Source organism: Seriola dumerili, unplaced genomic scaffold, assembly GCF_002260705.1.
Source record: "Seriola dumerili isolate Sdu_G_001 unplaced genomic scaffold, Sdu_1.0 BDQW01000321.1, whole genome shotgun sequence".
Classification (NCBI taxonomy): domain Eukaryota; kingdom Metazoa; phylum Chordata; class Actinopteri; order Carangiformes; family Carangidae; genus Seriola; species Seriola dumerili.
In genome coordinates, this window is record NW_019174576.1 from 559,045 (window position 1) to 576,684 (window position 17,640).

Here is a 17,640-nt window from a genome sequence, read left to right on the forward strand (position 1 = left end):
GAGCTTGCTTTCTTTTTCTTGTATGAATTTAATGATTTCCACAAGATTGCCTAAATAACAAAGTGGGGGGGGGGGCTAGCTGCTTTAAGCAGCTGTGACAACAGACAATAATTTGAAAATAACGACGACAATGCTAACAATGATATAAATTAGGCAGCAATAAATTGATAATTGAGGATAACAGCAATTGGTTTATTGATGAATGAATTTGATGATTTCATTTTACAAGATTGGCAATAAGTATGCAAAATAATGGTAATAATAATGTAATGTAATAATGTAAAAAAGTGAGTACTAAATGACTGTATGTATAACTGATTTGATCTGTCCACAGCCATTCTCTAGTATTTCTTTCCCACGGGTGCCGCCCACCAGGGAATTTCTTAGGATGAGGTTTATATTCCGCAGAGTACATGTTCTTACAGCTGCCTTTCACATCACGTGCTGCTGATATTACATTTGAAACCTTTCTGTCTCTCTCTCCCTCCAGGCGACCAAAGAATCGTCGCTGGTGCTGCTTTCTTGAAAACAGCTGCCTGGGTTACCATGTTGGTAAGTTGGCTTTCCAAAGATTTGGTCGCCGGGTTGACGACGCTGCATCTTCGAGGTGTGACCCCCCGGAGGTGCCTGCCTTCTCATGAGGCATTAGCGGGCGGTCTACCTGGAGGGAAGCGGCGTGATGCTCAGCCTGTCTGCTTGCCAAGGCTGAATCCTGAGGATCGCCTGGAGGAGTGGAGGCTGCCACTGTTGGAGGGAGGACACATGGGGGCGGAGGGAGACGTCCCTTCCTCATCCAGGATCTCCACGTCGCCCTGGACGTCCTTTCTTGCTGGATTCTTCTCCACATCCAGGACATATGGGAGTACACAGAGGGCCACCTCAGCTGCTCTCAGGACCCACGCAGGTGTGCAAGCTGTTACACAGAGACTGGTAGACCTGACAAAGGGCAGGGGTCAGCCCCCCCTTGCGAGTTTCCACGCTTAACCAGTTCATCGCCAGGTACATGTGTGTGTCTCATAAGCTGCTGGATTAAGTTAGGTAATTGTTGTATTATTTCATCTTCAGTAGCGAAACATTGAAATTCATTTTTGACCAAAACCTTTTTGTCAAGCCAGTGCAGGTATTTCCAAGCTGCCGCGCAAGACACCTGCCAGCAGAGCAGGACCACAATAGCGGAGTTGTCTTTCGCCTCCCACAGATACCAGAGAGGCAGCGACGGGGAAGAAACACCTGTCCTGGGAAGAGAGTCTCCGAGAGGTGGATTCATCTCAAATATCAGTTTCCTCTCAATAATATGTCAGATCTATATTAAACACACTGCCCTCGCTGATTATCTTTCAGCTGTCTCTTGGACTAAGTCCAGCCCTGGCAAATGGGGCCAGTGTTAGGCGCCTCGTGCGAGGCCATAATGCAGACAAGCTCGCCGTCTTCACCCGTGGCCACGTCATTCAGAGACGACTCTGAGGACTTGGTGGTCATTTTGTTCTCGAAGGATATGTGGCCATTAGAGAGACAGTGCTATCGCCTCTTGAGCGAACCAAAGTGGTGTTTTACAAGATGAGAACGGACTGTTCAGGACATCCAGCACCAGTGACACAGTGGACCTTTTAGGCAATCTGCAGCCACTTATTTCTGCCCCATTAAACCCCATTACCATTCTGTTCAAAGGAAGCATCTTTATAAGCGTTGCGTGTATTGGGTAAACTTTAAATAAAGGGGCTGATTTGTTTTATGGCATTTGTAAAGTCTCCTTGATTTTTAATTGGTTGAATTCATATGTATGTATTAGGTGAACCTGGAGAAAACTAATGCCAGTATAATGGGAACAGGCCTTTCAGTAAATCCTCCTTCATGACGAATATCAATGTTCAGTATTTGCTGAATCTGTTGAGAAGTGTTGGTTTATATTTTAGATGGTCGAGTGTGGAGGCTGTAATTGTGTAATGTTTAAGATGTTCCTAATGTTTTGTCAAAATCTAATTCCTATAAATGGATGGACAAAATATTAGGAAACACCTTCTTCAGTATTAGGGTTAGTTTTATATACAGTGGTGTCTAAAACATCTGAGACCACGTTTTCCCATGTAGCCTCACATATTGCTCCATAGTTAGCTGTAGTATCGCTCAATTTTCATTTTACAAAAGGAGGAATTTGATTTATTCTAATTTATTTATTGCATCGATTTATTGTTCCACTAGACTTTCTTTAAAAAGTTTTCATTTTGTAATTTTCTGTTTTTTAGTTTGTCATATTTCTTTTCTATCAATTAGTTTGGTCTCATATACACACCATTGTGTTAACTGTTTTAAATTGTTAATGTAAACTTCATCCAGGTGGCTTAAAATCCAAGACGTAGGCTTTTCTCACAGCAGACATTTTTTGACTTGGAGTAGTAGGACAAACAGGTGTTATGTTAATAACATTAATGATGGCTCTTGTGACAGTGATCCAATTTAGCCATAATTAATTTTTTACCATTAACACCTCTGCTTTTCCTACTGAGTGTGTGTTCAAAAAAAATATCTGCAGTGAAGAAGGCCCAATAGACTATTTCAACAGCAGACATTTTGGCAAAATACCAGGGTGTGACTGATAACATTAAAAAAAACATGATGGGACAAATCTTCATTTAAAAAGACAAATCAAAAATGTCTTCCATGGAAAAAGGTCTCACACTGAGAACATAACCTCGGTGTACTAACTGTTACAAAACTCTGTGCTATTCCACATTATTTGGTTGGCATTAAGAACTGTAATGCATCAATCTACATTATTCTTTTCATTTTTGTGTATTATCCATTTAAAGAAGACGTGGTATCTCTAAACTTAAATACAAAGTTGAGGCCTGCATGTCAAACCACAAAACAAGCCTGGTGACATTGTGCATAATAAAATGAATGGATAGATGAATTCCATTTTAGCTGCCTCAGTTTCAGCGCTTGTATTGTGCCATGCTGGCGACACCTCAAAACAGACGTAAACATTGCACTTTTCCTTCCCCACGACAAGTCGACATGGTCTGCTGCAAAAAGGGGCAGCATTTAAGTTTTAGTATTTTACGGACTAAATTGAGCTGTAGGGGCCAACAACTGACTCTGAAACCTTCAGACTGCAATGCAGACACCTCACGTCACTTTAAAAAGAGGCGTACCGGAGCACCACCTTGCAGAAAATAAAACAGGATAGCCTAATATGAAACTGCGACGGTATAATCCTGTTTTCTGTTCTCCAGACTCTGCTCTGCGATGTAATATTGTGTACTTCAGTGAAACAGGCAGTTTCCATGGTGCAGGGGAGACCTGCTTTGTTGCCAGTTTGTCTTGCACAGCTTGATGTCCCTTGGCCTGACCTACTAAAACCTCATGTCATGCACCACTTATGTGCACTGCATTCAAACCAGTCATTTAAGTGACACTAGGCTGTTAGAACATGTATTCCAGCAACGCTATGTTGCTGCTTTTAATATAAAATTAAAAGGTTATTAACACCACACAGTTTTTTCAGCAGTGTTTCCAAGGGGTGCAAACTCTTCCTCTCTGTCTTTTTTCCTACCTTCCACCACCCTTCATCTCCCTGCCTCACCCGTCCTCCCTCCCCTCCTCTCTCTCTCTCTCTCTCTCTCTCTCTCTCTCTCTCCACACTACTGCAATTGATGCTGTTACCTCCCTCGATGGGATGTCACCGGCTCAGTGAGCCGAGCATCCTTGCCAGAGACGAGGAGACAACAGAGCCATTTTTTGACCGCTCCGTAGTTGTGAAAAAGCGGCCGAGCATCCACCCAAAACAAACAAACGACCGACCCGGAGCACCTTCCTCCCTTTCCTGGGTCCCTCACTGGCAGGCCGGCAGAGGGAGGGGTCGGTGGGTGCAAGACACCGTCGGCGGTAACCCTCAGCCCTTCCCGTTTTCATGGGAGGAAGATGGCTGTTTAGCAGGGGCAGTGCCAGACCTGGGAGGAGGACCGGAGAGGTGGAAGCTGGATAATAAAACAGACGAGCACGACAAACTCTTACACGTCTCTGCGCGTAGCAAAACGTTAGTGGCACTGCGGCAAGTAGGTTACCTTTTTCTTTTTATTATTATATTTTTTCCATTGTCCCGCCGGTAATGCAGTTTTAATGAGACAGTCTTTATTTACTGAGTGTTAAAAACCTCCTGGGAGGAGATGGGGCATAGGGGGGGGATGCGGCCATTTGAAGAGCCTGTCAGTGTCGGAAGAGATAGTATATAGAGGAGATCTGTAATTAACAGAAAAAAGCTGCTCTGTAACACAGTGTGTTGTGTTATTTTTACACTTTACATTTTTCAAATTATAATGTGTCTTTAATATTGTGTGAGCAGAACGAGCGGAAAATAAATTGCCCTGGCACTGGGCAAAGGTAACGTTGCAGCCTTACTGGAGGAAATATTGGAATCATAAGCTCTGGAAAACTGACGCAATAACTTAATTTTTCAGAGAGTTAATTACACCTATCAATATTTCAAATTTTAGCCTGAACCACATATAGGCCTTACGCCAGGTTGACTTGTGGTTTATGGCTTTGGCTGTTCACGTTTTTAAAAAATAAAAAAAAAACACCAGCGTAAAAATATGTATTTTTATGAGCAACAAGGTAAAATTGTATCAACTGTTGCGTTCAAGCTCAAGTCCACACCCAGCATGGTAATTACATTAGCCCTTTGTCACCGGGAAAAGGTGGGCCGCCCATCTGAGCCTGCCATCATCAGCTGAATTGGTCTGTGATGAGCAGATTATGGACCATGGATGTTGAGAAAAAAAAACAAAAAAAAAAAAACAGATTTATATTTTCACAAACTGTGTTGAAGAAATATTTTCCACAACAAGGTTAATAATATTGTTGGATGGACAGAGATGAAACATCCCACGTTAAGCCATATGAATTTCATCATTCATTCACTGGATTGGATTTTATAATCTCTGTGTGCATTGAGGTCCTTGCTTGTATTTTGATTTTTTTAATTTTATCATTGTTTGTTCCTCAGTGTGGTTTAGTTGCACGCTGCACCTTTAAAAACCAAACATCTCAAACAAATCAATCTGTTGAGGTGGCCAGCTGTGCGAGCTTTGTACCAGAAAAGCAGGGTGACAACAGCAAATTTACAACAACTCAGTGATGATGAGCATGAGGATGATGATTATATAACAGATGGTTGTCTGGAGTCACTAATCATCAGAACCAATACTCTAATATTCATACAAAAATCCATTTATCCCAAATCATGGCATATAATTACATTTTTTTCTCTTATTTAATATGACTATAAATTATTATAGTTTTTTACTGTAATATTTGCGGTTTGACGATGAGACATGCAGTGAAAAGCTATTATGTATCATATTGCGCGTCGTTAAAGCTTTATTTTGATGAAAACATTAAAAATGATTGTAATTTGATCATGACGGATTGATGAGTCATGGTACAGCTCCTGATACACCCCACAGTGCTTGCCATACAACAAAAAAATCACACAGGTTACTTAATATAAAAATAAAAAAAGATAAGTGTTTCATATTCATCTTTTAGGAGACAGAGACGAGTTCACGAATTGCTTCATGAAACCGAGCTGCTGAAGGAAGCCAGAGCCTGGATTTGGGCGCTGGTTTCAGTTGCCATTGTCAGCCAGGGATAACCTGCGTTAGCTGCTGCTTGCACTTCTTTTGTCACTGCTAAGCTGTATTATCCATATCCCTGCGCTGCAGCTGACCATGCATGGTCTGTTTCATGTTACAGCCACAGCCCTGCCTCCTCCCATTGTTCGGATACGTTCAACTGTGAGGTGTAATATTGGACCTTTTTAACAATTTGTAATACAAATGATCTACAAATATTAGACCTTGATTTTGCAATATAACAAAAAACCCATGACTGACATAACAAGATAAACCGCTAACATAACAAAACATAACATACCAAAACATAATAAACAACATAACAACATAACAACATAACATAACATAACATAACATAACATAACATAACATAACAGAACATAACATAACATAACATAACAAACATATTGTCATTTACTATCCGTATCACTCTCTCTGCTCCCTTCCCCACAGACCTGCTAGGCCCTACACACTGGCACTAAAAGAAGGCCCACCCCAGGGTGCCTAGGAAGACAGCACCATGGCAGGGCCTCTGTAAAGGTGGCGGTGCGTGTCCGCCCCTACAATTCAAGGGAGATGGGCAAAAGAAAGCAAAATGCATCAATTCAGATGTCTGGAAAACACCACAGTGGAGTACTCCAACCACAACTTCTCCACTGAAAAAATTTTTTAATTGCTGCCAACTCCTCGTATTTGATACTCAACCACTATAGTATGTTTTCTGTTGCACTTGCATCAATAATAGTGTATGTTTTATTGTCTAAATTCAGAATTAATGTAGATTACAAGAACAAATGGCAGATTCATTCGTCAGATGTAATCTTGAGGCTTGCAGAGCTTGACTCTTTCTCCAACCCAGAAGGCACAGGTTCGAAGCTTTTTCCAGGCTGTTCTCTCTCTCTCGTCCGACCTCCCTGCGCAAGAGGCTATTATTGAAAAGATAAAATTTCTTCTGCGTAGGACCTGGGTGACTGCTTGCAAATCTCCGGTAAACAAAGAGAGGGTTCTAATTCAAGACCACGTGATATGAGCAGAACATTTATTCGAAAATCAGCTTTAATGTCAGAGGAATAGCGTTTGAGATTGGAAGCTAACTCTTATTCTGTCCCGTGAGGAAACGTATTATTAATGAACTTGTTTGCAAAGACTTTCAACTGTCGGATTACTGGCAGCGTCCATGTTTAGGCACAGAGGAGTTATCCGATTAAATCATTGCTGTAGGTGACAAAACCTCCCTGCAAATTTGGACTGGTGTTATTCAGGACAGAATAAAATTAGCTCCAATCTTCAATCGCCTATTCCATCTGACAATTAAAGCTGATTTCGAATAAATGTTCTGCTCATTAATTCACGTGTCTTGAATTAGGACCTCTCTTGTTTACCGGAAGATTTGCACAGGTCACCCCAGGTCCTACGCAGAAGAAATTTAATCTTTTCAATTAATCCTCTTGCGCAGAGTCGGAGGTCAAGCGTCAGCAAGAGAACAGCTGGAAAAGCTCGAACCTGTGCCTTCTGGTTGGAGAGAGTCAAGCTCCCAAGCTCAAGATTACATCTGACTGAATGAATCTGCCATTTGTTCTTGTAATCTACATTAATTTCTGAATTTAAGAACAATTAAAACATACCACTATAATTATGCAAGTGCAACCAGAAAAACATACTATAGGTGGATTATATCAAATAGAGGAGTTGGGGCAGCATATTTCAGTGGAGAAGTTGTGGTTGGGAGTACTCACTGGTTGCGTGTTCCAGACAATCTAGAATGATGCATTTGCTTTCTTTTCCAATCTCCCTTGAATTGACAGGGGCGGGCGGACACGCACCGCCACCTTTTACAGAAGGCCCTGCCATTGGTGCCTGTCTTCCTAGCACCCTGGCGGGCCTTCTTTTAGTGCCCAGCGTGTAGGGCCTTGCAGGTCTTGTGGAAGGGAGCAGAGAGTATGACGGATAGTAAATGACATGCATGTTATGTTATGTTATGTTATGTTATGTTATTGTTATTTATGTTATGTTATGTATGTTATGTTATGTTATGTTGTTATGTTGTTTATTTGTTATGTTATGTTATGTTATGTTATGTTATGTATGTTACGGTATCTGTTATGTCATGTTCATGTTTGTATATTGCAAAATCCATCAAGGTTCTAATATTTGTAGATACATTTGTATTACAAATTGTTAAAAAGTTCCAATTATTACAACCTCACAGTTGACGTTATCAGAACAATGAGGAGGGCCAGGGCTGTGCTTGAACATGAAAAGACCATGCTATGCGTCAGCTTTTTTTGGCCAGGGCCCCAAGGGATATGGATAATACAGCTAGCAGTGACAAAAAGAAGCTGCCAGCAAGCAGCTAAAACGTTCAGGTTATTTCCCCTGTGCTGACAATTGGCACTGAAACAGCCCCAAATCCAGGCTCTGGCTTCATTCAGCAGGCTCGGTTTTCATGAGTCAATTCGTAAACCGTCTCTGTCTCCTAAAAAGAGATGAATATGAACATTAAATAACTGTGTGATTTTTTGTGTATGGCCAGCACTGTGGGTGTATTCAGGAGCTACCTTGACTCATCATCGTCATTTGTATTCAAAACAATCATTTTAAATGTTTCATCAATAAGCTTTAACGACGAGCAATATGATACATATAGCTTCACTGCATGTCTCATGTCAAACCGCAAATATTACAGTAAAAAACTATAAATAATTTTATAGCATTATTATAAGAGAAAAAAATGTAATTATATGCCATGATTTGGGATAATGATTTTTGTTATGAATATTTTCCAAGAGTATGTTCTGATATTAGTTGACTCAGACATCTGTTATCATCATCATCATCCTCATCATCATTCATCCACTGGTTGTTGTAAATTTTGCTGTGTCACCCTGCTTTCTGGTACAAGCTCCACAGCTGGAACCTAAACAGATTGATTTGTTTGAGATGTTTTTGGTTTTAAAGGTGCACCGTGCAGCTAAACACACTGAGGACAAACAATATAAAAAATAAAAAAATAAAATACAACAGACTCAATGACACAGAAGAATTAACAAATCCAATTCCAGTGGATGGGGGATGGGGGGGGGGGGGTGTAAGAGAAGTTTCAGTATGCCGAGGGGACGTGGGGGGGGATTAGGGGTGCGGTTCTGTACCATCCACATATTATTTAAACCTTGTGTGGAAAATACTTCGTCAACACAGTTGTGAAAAACATTATAAAAATCTGTTTTTTTTTTTTGTTTTTTTTCTCGGTCAACACCATTGGTCTAATGCTGCTCAAGTACAGACAATAGCTGATGATGCAGCTCAGATGGGCCGGCACCATTTTCCCCAGTGACAAGGCTAATGTTAATTACCATGCTGGTGTGACTTGAAGCTTGACACAGGGTTGATACAATTTTACCTTGTTGCTCATAAAAGTACATATTTACCTGGTGTTTTTTTTATTTTTTAACGTGGACAAGCAAAGCCATAAACCACAAGTCAACACTGGCGTAAGGCCTATATGTGTTCAGGCTAAAATTTGATAATGAATACGTGTAATTACTCTCTGAAAAATTAAGTATTGCGTCATTTTCAGAGTTTATGCATTCAATATTTCCTCCAGGTAAGGCTGCCACGTCTACCTATCGCCCAGTGACAGTCGGCATTTAATTCCGCTCGTTCTGCTACACATATTAAAAAGACATTATAATTTGAAAATGAGAAGTGTAAAATAACACACACACGTGTTACCAGAGCAGGCCTTTTTTCTTGTTAATTACAGTCTCTCTACTATACTATCTCTCCACACTGACAGCCTCTTCAATGGGCCTCACCCTATGCCCATCTCCTCCCAGGAGGTTTAACCACTAAGTAGAATAAAGACTGTTCTCATTAAAACTGCGATTACCGCGGACAATGCGAGAAAATAAATAATAAAAAAAAGGTAAACCTACCTCCGCAGTGGCCACTAACCGTTTATGCTACCGCGCAGAGACGTGTAGAGTTTGTCGTGCTTCGTTCTTGTTTTATTATCCAGGCTCCACTCCTCCGGTCTCCTCCAGGTCTGGCACTTTGCCCCTTGCTTAAACAGCCTCTCCTCTCCATGAAAACGGTGAAGGCTTGAGGTTACCCGCCGACGGTGTCTTGCACCCACCGAACCCTCCCTCTGCCGGCCTGCCATATACCAGGAAGGGAGGAAGGTGTCCGGGTCGGTCGTTTGTTTGTTTTGGTGGATTGCTCGGCCGCTTTTCACAACTACGGAGGCGGTCAAAATTGGCTCTGTTGTCTCCTCGTCTCTGGCCAAGGATGCTTCGAGCTCCACTGAGCCGGTGACATCACCATCGAGGAGTAACAGCATCAATGCAGTAGTGGACGAGAGAGAGAGAGAGAGAGAAAGAGAGAGAGGAGAGGAGGAGGAGTGAGACGGGTGAGGCAGGGAGATGAAGGGGTGGAGGTAGAAAAAAGACAGAAGAGAAGAGTTGCACCCCTGTGGAAACACTGCTTGAAAAACTGCTGTGGTGTAATAACCTTTTATTTATATTAAAGCAGCACATAGCGTTGCTGGAATACATGTTCTAACAGTCCTAGTTCACTTAAATGACTTGGTTTGAATGCAGTGCACAATAAGTGTGCATGAATGAGGTTTTATGTAGTCAGGCCAGGCGACATCAAGCTATGACAAGACAACTGGCACAAAGCAGGTCTCCCACTGCACCAGGGAAACTGACCTGTTCACTGAATACACCAATATTTACATCGCAGAGCAAGTCTGGAACAGAAACATGATTATGACCGTCGCATTCATATTAGCATCCTGGTGTATTTTCTGCAAAGGTGGTTGCTCCCGTACGCCTCTTTTTAAAGTGACGTGAGGTTCTGCTTGCGAGTCTGAAGTTTCAGAGTCAGTTGTTGGCCCTACGCTCAATTTAGCCGTTAAAATACTTAAAACTTAATGCTGCCCTTTTTGCAGCAACATGTCGACTTGTTCGTGGGAGGAAAGTTGCCAATGTTTTACGTTCTGTTTGAGGTGTCCCAGCATTGCACAATACAAAGACCCTGAAACTGAGGCAGCTAAATGGAATTCATTCTATCATTCATTTTATTATGACAGTCACCAGGCTTGTTGTGGTTTGACATGCAGGCCTCAACTTTTGTATTTAGTTAGATACCCACTGTTCTCTTTAATGGATATAACAAAAATGTAAAAAGAATAATGTCAGATGATGCATTACATCTTTAATGCCAACCAAATAATGTGAATAGCACAGAGTGTACCAGTTAGTTACACCGAGGTTATGTCTCAGTGTAGACCTTTTTCATGCGAAGACATTTTGATTTGTCTTTTTAATATGAAAGATTTTGGTCCCATATTGTTTTTAATGTTAATCAGTGCACACCTGGTATTTGCCAAAATGTCTGCTGTTGAAATAGTCTATTGGCCTGCTTCACTGGCAGATATTTTTGACACACACTCAGTAGGAAAAAGCGAGGTGCTTAATGGTAAAATTAAATTATGGGCTAAATTTGGATCACTGTCACACTATGAGCCATCATTAATGTTATTAATAACAACCTGTTTGAGTCCTTATACTCCAAGCTCAAAATGTCTTGCATGTGAGAAAAGCCCTAGTCTGGATTTTAGCCACCTGGATGAAGTTACATTCAACAATTTAAAACAGTTTACACATGGTGTGTATATGAGACCAACTAATTGATAGAAAAGATATGACAAACTAAAAACAGAGAAAATACAAAAGGAAAACTTTTTAAAGAAGTCTAGTGAACAATAAAATCGAATGCAATAAAATAAATTATAATAAATCAAATTCCTCCTTTGTAAATGAAATTGAGCGCATTACTACAGGCTTACTTATGGAGCAATATTGAGGCAGGCTACATGGAAGTGTCCAGATGTTTTAGACACCACTGTATATAAACTAACCCTATACTGAGAGGTGTTCCTAATATTTTGTCCATCCATTTTATAGGAATTAGATTTGACAAAAACATTAGGAACACTAAACATTACCACAATTACAGCCTCCACACTGACCAATTAAAAATAAAACCAACACTTCGCAAACAGATTCAGCAAATACCTGAACATTATAATTCTCATGAAGGAGGATTTACTGAAAGGCCTGTTCCATTATACTCATTAGTTTTCATCCAGTTCACCTAATACATACATTATGAATCAAATTAAAAAATCAAGGAGACTTCAAAATGCTAAAACAAATCAGGCGCCTTTATTTAAAGTTTACCCCAATACACAGCAACGCTTAATAAAATGCATTCCTTTGAACAGAATGGTAATGGGTTAATGGGGCAAAAATAAGTGGCTGCAAGATTGCCTTAAAAGGTCCACTGTGTAAACTGGTTGCTTGGATGGTCCTTGAACAGTCCGCTGCTCATCTTGTACAACCACTTGTTCCTCAAGGGCGATAGACTTCTCTCTAATTGGCCACAAATAGTCCTCGAGAACAAATGACCAGCCAAGTCCTCCCAAACGGGGTCGCTCCTGCAATGACGTGGCCACCGGGTGAAGACGGCAGAGCTGTGCATTATGCGCCTCACGAGGCAGCGTGTAGACGAGCGTGGCCCAGGTTTGCAGGGCCTGAGTTCAGTCCAAGAAGACAGCTGAAAGATTTTTTAAAAATCAAGAGCAGTGTGTGTTAGATATAGATCTGATATTCATTAGAGGAAACTGATATTTGAAGTGAATCACCTCTGAGACTCTCCTTCCCAGGACCAGTGTTCTTCCCCGTCGCTGCCTCTCCTGGTATCTGGGAAAGGAAACAACTCGCTATTTGTCCTGCTCTGTCTGGCAGGTGTTGCCGGAGCTTTGGAAAATACCTGGCACTGGCTTTGACAAAAAAAGGTTTTGGAAATAAAAATTGAATTTCATGTTTGCATGGAAGAATGTAATACACAAACTACGTAATCACCAAGCTATGAGACAGGACACATGTCACCTGGGATGAACTGGTCAGGTGGAAACCGCAAGGCTGACCCCGCCCTGTTGTCCAGTCTACCAGTCTCTGTGTACAGCCTGCAACACCTGGTGGGTCCTGAATGCAGCTGAGGTGCACCTCTGTGCGTACCCATATGTCCTGGATGTGGAGCAGAATCCAGCAAAGGGAACTTCCAGGGGCGACGTGGAGATCCTGGATGAGGAGGACGTCTCCTCCGCCCCATGTGTCCTTCCCTCCAACAGGTGCAGTCCTCCACTCCTCCCAGGAGATCCTCAGATCACCGTTGCCAACAAGACAGGCTGACATCACGCTGCTTCCCCTCCAGGTAGGACCGCCGCTATGCCTCAATAGAAGGGCAGGCACCTCCGCGGGGTCCACCTCGAAAGAGTGGCACGTCGTCAATCCGGCCACCATCTCTGAAAGCCAACTTACCAACATGGGGTAACCCAGGCAGCCTGTTTCAGAAGCAGCACCAGCGAGCTTCTTGTCGCGCCTGAGGCGAGAGAGAACAGAAAGTTTCAAATTGTTAAATATCCACAGCAGTGATGTGAAAGCAGCTTGTAAGAACATGTACTCTGCCGAATTAAACCTCATCCTAGAGAAATTTCCCTGGTGGAGGCACCGTGGGAAAGAATACTAGAGATGGCTGTTGGACAGATCAATCAGTTAATACATACAGTGCATTTAGTATCTCACTTTTTTACCATTATACATTACATTATTATTACATTATTTGCATATTATTGCAATCTTGTAATGAAATCATCAAATTCATTCATCAATAACCAATGCTGTTATCATCATTATCATTATTGCTGCTATTACTATATCATTGTTAGGCATTGTTCATCTGTTATTTTCACAATATTGTCTGATGCGTTGTCACAGCTGCTAAAGCCAGCTAGCCCCCCCCCCACTTGTTATTTAGCAAGCTTGTTGAAATCATTAAATTCATTACATGAAAAATTGAAAGCAAGCTAGCCCGCCCATGTAAAGCCTTCCTTGTTTTTCATCAAGACAAAAAAAATGCTAATGCTAGCCTGCTAATGCCTAGCAAGCTAAGCCCCAACCCCCTTGTTCTGTTTTGTCCACATCTTTCACCAATAAAGGACAAAAGAAAGCTAATGCTAATGCTAGCTGCTAATGGCTAGCAAGCTAGGCCCCCACCCCCTTTATGTTTCTGTATGTCCCTTTCACCTGATAAAGACAGAAAAAAGCTAATGCTATGCTAGCGGCTAATGCATAGCAATGCTAGCCCCCACCACCCTTTGTGTTCTGTTTGGTCCCTTTTCACCTATAAAGAAAACAGAAAAAAAAAGCTAATGCTAATGCTAGCTGCAATAGCTAGCAAGCTAGCCCCACCCCCGGGGTTTGTTGTTCTGTTTTGCTCCCTTTTCACCAATAAAGACAAGAAAAGCTAATGCTAATGCTAGCACTAATGCTAGCAAGCTAACCCCCACCCCCTTTATGTTCTGATGTCCCTTTTTCACCTATAAAGACAGAAAAAAGCTGAATGCTAATTGCTTAGCTGCTAATGCTAGCAAGCTAGCCCCCACCACCCTTTGTGTTCTGTTTGTCCCTTTTCCACCTATAAAGACAGAAAAAAAAAGCTAATGCTAATGCTACGTCTGCTAATGCTAGCAAGCTGCCCCCACCCCCTTTGGGTTCTGTTTGTCCCTATTTCACCAATAAAGACAAAAAAAGCTAATGCTAATTGCTAGCTTTGCTAATGCTAGCAAGCATAGCCCCCACCCCCTTTGTGTATCTGTTTTCCCTTGTTACCTATAAAGACAGAAAAAAGCTAATGCTGTTAATGCTAGCTGCTAATGCTAGCAAGCTAGCCCCCACCTCCTTTGTTGTTTCTGTTTGTCCCTTTTCACCAATAGACAAAAAACCAAAAAAATTGTAAATGCTAATGCTAGCCTGGCTAATGCTAGCAAGCTTACCAATAAAGATTAAAAAAAAAATGCTAATCTAATGCTTTAAATGCTATCTAACCAGGAACAGCGGCTAATGCTAAACAAAAACGGCGGCTAGCTCGCGACCCCCAGTGCCGGCCATTGCGCCCAGCAGACAGAGCTAGCCGCCGGCCGGCAGCCTCGCGACCCCCAGTGCGGCCTTGCGCTGCCCAGCAGACAGAGCTAGCGCCCGCGCGCTTAGCTCGCGACCCCAGTGCCGCGCCTTGCGCCCAAGCAGACCAGAAGCCTAGGCCGCCCGGCGCGCTAGCTCGCGAACCCCCAGTGCCGGCCTTGCGCCCAGCAGACAGAGCTAGCCGCCCGGCGCTAGCTCGCCGACCCCCCGTGCCGGCCTTCTTCCCACAGACAGAGCTAGCGCCGGCGGCTAGCCGCGACCCCCAGTCCGCCTTGCGGCCCAGCAGACAGAGCTAGCGCCGGCGGCTAGCTCGCGACCCCCACGGCCGCCTTGCGCCCAAGCAGACAGGAGCTAGCCGCCCGCGGCTAGCTCGCGACCCCCAGTGCCCGGCCTTGCGCCCAGCAGACAGAGCTAGCGCCCGGCGCTAGCTCGCGACCCCCAGCTGCCGGGCCTTCGCGCCCAGCAGACAGAGCTAGCCGCCCGGCGCGCTAGCTCGCGACCCCAGTGCGGCCTTGTCTAAACGACTAGCCCCCGACTAGCCCCCGGACTTAGCCCCCGACTTAGCCCCCGACTTATGCCCCCGACTTAGCCCCCGACTTAGCCCCCGACTTAGCCCCCGACTTTAGCCCCGACTTAGCCCCCGACTTAGCCCCCGACTTAGGCCCCCGACTTAGCCCCCGACTTTAGCCCCGACTTAGCCCCCGACTTAGCCCCCCGGACTTAGCCCCCGGTTCAAATTTAGCTCAAAAATGATTTTGCAGCTTATAAAGTCATGTTTAACAAATAATTCCAATTTGTTAGTTTGGAAATCAACCTTAGTAACCTGTAAAAATTAAATCTGAATTGAAAAATTCAACTATTGTGCATTGTTGAAAACAAATTGTGCTTGTGGCAAAGACTTTGTATTTGCTTAAGACAGTGTTGAATCAAAACTGTTCAAACCTCAACACTCATCATTTGTTTGAGTTTTGATTCAGACTTTCAACAAATACAAAGTCTCTTTGACACAAGTGCAATTGTTTCACATACGCACAAACTTGAATTTCTCACCCACATTTATTTTACAGGTTTACAAAGGTTGATTTACAACTACAAACATTGGAATTATTTGTGAACATCACTTTACAAGCTCAAAATCATTTTGACCCTAATTTGAGCCTGGATACATGTAGCTACAGTCAACAGTTTTGGTTTTAAAAACATCTGCTCACTAATACACAAAGCACTTTGTGTGTTACATCACCACTGGTTATTTGTTCACTTTTAGTCACAAAGTCTTGATTTTCTTTTTACAGATGCAAAACTTGTTCAGTGTATTATTGAGGGTAATTTGCAACACATTACAATAGACCTGCATTGTAAACTAGAGTGAAATCCATCAGCATTTTGTGGTTGTTTTTACAGTTGTTAAGCTTTGGCAGTAAAGTCATTAAGCAGTTAGTGAGTATTTCCTCATTCCGTCACAATGAGTTCCTTCACAACAAACCATAGACAGCAAGTTTCCCAACAAGTATTTTAATTATAATATTCAAGCCACATAAATATATTAATAATCACATCCCCATTGTTTTCTGATGCATTAGCAATTATGATGACAAAGAAAAATAAATCTTAAGATTCATTTTAACATTTTGTAGTTTATATCATCATGTGCATGACTTACCATTTCTTACTTTCGAGGGATTGCAAAGGTGTGGTTCCAGCCTGAGGTGGATTCTGCCATCCCTATGAAAACACAAAAGGAAAAATAAGAACATGTAAGCATTCAAAAAAAAGGACTTCAGAACATAAAAGATCAATCATCCATTTAAACCTTTAGTATGTACTGTAATAAAAACAAGACTTAATGAATAAATGATACACATTATATGTGAAGAATTTGTAGGAGATTAAAATTTTATATATATAATATATATATATACACACACACACCACACAGTGTGAGCAACACCCAAAGGGACACTGGAAGAGTTTAGAAGCTCTTCAATGTCTGAAGATGCAAAGCACAAAACTAAAATTTGGTGCTCAAAATTCAAAAATGTGTGACACTGAGGTAACAAGTAGAATTTAAATTCAGGTGTAAAAATAGAATCTGAATACTTGTAACCTCCATACACTTGCAGATTTATTAAGGAAGGGGGATACTGCAGGACACATGGGCAGGCTATAGCATGAGGAAGGGATGATGACATCACAAAAGCAGACTCAGCAAATAAGGTTTATTGTCAGTTAAGTTTTCACTTACAAGATATTTGACTTAGTGTAGTATCAAATTAACATTCATAAAAAAATAAAAATAAAAAAAAATAAAAAACACAATGGAAACGATACTATGCAACCATGTACAACAGTGTTCTAGAATGACAAAACTCCTGCTGGGCAAGCTGTGCAAAAGGTATTGATTAGGGGATGTGCAAAAGATCACAGTACAGACAATATCTGTTATGTGCAGGGATAATACCTCAAGGTGTTGATGTAATGTGGTTGTTGATTGATAAGGCCAGATGCAGAAGGAAAGGCAGGTGCTGGTCCATCATTGGTGAGGATTAGACTGGAATTCTGGTCCTGATAAAGACAAACATGTGATAGGACAATTCCTTTAGATCATACAAGTTCTTTACATTCAAACATGTTGGGTCTGGTGTGTGTGTGTGTGTGGATAGATATGACTATGCAAAAGTAAATACACGTGTATTCACTCGGTCTACTGGGTCCATACAATCTCAAGTTACAGTCATCAGTTACAAAATCAGCCTAAAGTTACTTACGTAACTAGCTGCACAACAGCCGAGAGGAACAGACAATTCTAGTAACCGCTAACTAAAACGTCCGTGGACAACTCAATATCACCACCTGAAAATGTTTGTCAGTCGTGCACTGATTATACTTTAGCTAAAAAGGCACAACAATTGATGTAACTCACCGGCTAACAGAAAGTTGCGAGCGCGATCGCCTCTTGT